The sequence below is a fragment of the Engraulis encrasicolus genome, chromosome 12, assembly GCF_034702125.1.
Source record: "Engraulis encrasicolus isolate BLACKSEA-1 chromosome 12, IST_EnEncr_1.0, whole genome shotgun sequence".
Lineage (NCBI taxonomy): Eukaryota > Metazoa > Chordata > Actinopteri > Clupeiformes > Engraulidae > Engraulis > Engraulis encrasicolus.
Genome location: NC_085868.1, coordinates 5,260,320 through 5,262,895, shown reverse-complemented (window position 1 = coordinate 5,262,895; position 2,576 = coordinate 5,260,320). Strand labels below are relative to the sequence as shown.

The following is a 2,576-nucleotide window of genomic DNA, read 5'->3' as shown; positions in this document are numbered from 1 at the left end:
CAGACGCTGTGGTCTGCTGGTCCGCTATGTTCACTGGTCCGGTGGGCCTAGCAATTAGTGGCTCTCCAGACTGGATCCAAACGGTGAATAAATGAATAAAGCCGTTTGTGTGGTCTGATCCTTCCAGCTGAGGCGATCACAGCACCTTTCCAAAACGTCTTCAGCCGCTGACTGCTGTCTGCTTCTCAGTTTGATTCTCTCTTGTGTCTCAGTGCTTCCCAAGTCGCTCCACTGAAGATTCAGCGTTGTCCTTGTTCTCTCTCGTGTTTTGACTCTCCGTAACGGCCCAGTCACCTCTCTGTGTGAAGTGTTTGCATGAAATACCCCCTCACTTAGTCCTGCTCACCCTTGCTGCCACTTGCTTGCCCTGTCCACACGGTCCTGTCCTTTGGGGGTGGCTTGGCGCGTAGCTTCTGTGTGTGTTTGCTTGTGTGTGTGTGTGTGCGCGTGTCCCTTGCCAGCGAGGGCTGCGTCACTGCACCTCACTCCTCTACAGTAAGTAAGTCTCCCGTCCCTAAGTGTCATTGTCACAGGAGTGGCCCATAAATGAATTCACAGCTGCTGGCTTGCCGCTCCCCCTCCTGCCTCTCCTGCCACTCACCCCCCTCCCCCTCGAGGCCTAAAAATACCCCCCCAGGCCCCGATGACAACGCCCCCTCCCCCCACTCTCGCCCTCTTCCCCCGATGACAGGACAGGGGCAGATAAAGTCAGCCAACTCTTCCACTTGGTGCCCTATTGACACTAAACATAGACTAAGACCAGGGACTAACGTACCAACATACCTAGACCAGGACTTATCGTACCAACATACCTAGACCAGGACTTATCGTACCAACGTACCTAGACCAGGACTTTACACACCAACGTACCTAGATCAGGACTTTACACACCAACGTACCTAGACCAGGACTTTACACACCAACATAGAGCAGGGACTTGCGTACCAAAAGAGAGCAGGGACTTACTGTACGTACCTCAGACCTAGAGTAAACCCAAATAGCCTGGCCTACTGACTCTAAACACAGACCAGGGACTTACCAACAAACCTAGACCAGGACTTAATGTACCTCAGACCTATAGTAAAGCAAAATAGCCTGGCCTACTGGCACTAAACACAGACCAGGGACTTGCGTGCCAACAAGGAAATTAAATACCAATATAGACCAGAAACTTATGTACCCCCCCCCCAGATCTTTCCACCTTATTTAATTCCTAGATCTCATGATGCAACGTGAGAGTCATCAATAATAAAACAGTTAATCAATACATTGTAAATATGTGGGAAGAACAAGGGCCAACATACGGTACTTGAAAAAGGACAAGTGTCTACGCTTATGGATTGGGAGGACAACAGGAAAAGTGTCCTAGGATAACATTCGACTTAGAAACGCAATCTAGTTTAGTTATTTCTGCAGCTACAGACAGATCGACCTATTCCTTAATACCATTAAAAATAAAACGAACATGCTTACATGACCTGTGTTTCACACAAACTTTTAGAAAGTCGCTGCTTGAGGAGCCCATTTGCTTTGATCTCTAGCTAAAACGGAAGTTGCATCGTCATCGGGCAATGTCTCTAAAATCTAGACAGGGCACATTTGGACCATAAGGCTTTTTCACAAGATAAAGGAGGTGTTATGAAGACCATTTTCAGTCTAACTTCAATTTTGAGAAAATGTGTAGTTACTGCACTTTACCATTGTAGGGCAGTATAGGCCATAGTGACCATAGTGCTGACCTCTGTGGTGCCATCCCCCGACACTGTGGGGTCGCTAACCGCTCCAGCACACACACTCACTATCTGGACTTCACAACAGCTGGCTAATCTCAGACCCACAGTCAAACACAAACACACATGTGTACGCACACACAGTCTCACACACTCACATGGGGGTGAGAGGAGACTTAGAGATAGCAGCACACACACACACACACACACACACACACACACACACACACACACACACACACACACACACACACACACACACACACACACACACACACACACACACACACACACACACACATTTTCGATAGTAGGTGACAGTGAACCTACAGGCAGCTTCAGCTTCTATTAACACTTAACACAGTGAGTGTCTACCCTCAACACACACACACACACACACACACACACACACATAGGAACATGTTGCATCTCAATCAGGGGTGTCAAACATAAGGCCCGCGGGCCGCATCCGGCCCGCCAGAGGGTTCCATCCGGCCCGGATGTAAAAAAAAAAACAACAAAAAAAACTTTTTTTTTTTTTTTTTTAAATGAAATAACCGAAATGCGCAATTATGGCCCTAGGGGCAAAATCGAGACCTGCATGACATTAACCCAATGGTCCCTCTGTTACACTGTATATATGTAGTAAAGTGCAAATCACACTTTTATTATAAATAGTGAATTTGTACTGTAACAGGCATTTGATAAAGCTCATATATTATAGACCTCATATATAGAGATAAAATGTTAATACTTCTTGTTATTGTATTGGTATTGGTTGTAATTAAATAATAAATATAATTGGATTTGTATTGGTTCCTATTAAGCTCAAACTGGAAACGGGAT

At 46.1% G+C, this 2,576-nt stretch overlaps 1 protein-coding gene across 2 annotated transcripts in view; it reads right to left on the bottom strand.

Annotated features, from left to right (window-relative positions):
- obsl1a (obscurin like cytoskeletal adaptor 1a) overlaps positions 1–471 on the bottom strand; it is a 60,120-nt gene extending 59,649 nt beyond the window's left edge. For both annotated transcript variants that reach the window (XM_063211530.1, XM_063211531.1), the window contains exon 1: positions 1–471. This exon is cut by the window's left edge and continues 188 nt beyond it. The gene's annotated coding sequence lies outside the window, so the exon portion shown is untranslated.
- Between the last annotated feature and the right edge of the window lie 2,105 nt (positions 472–2,576).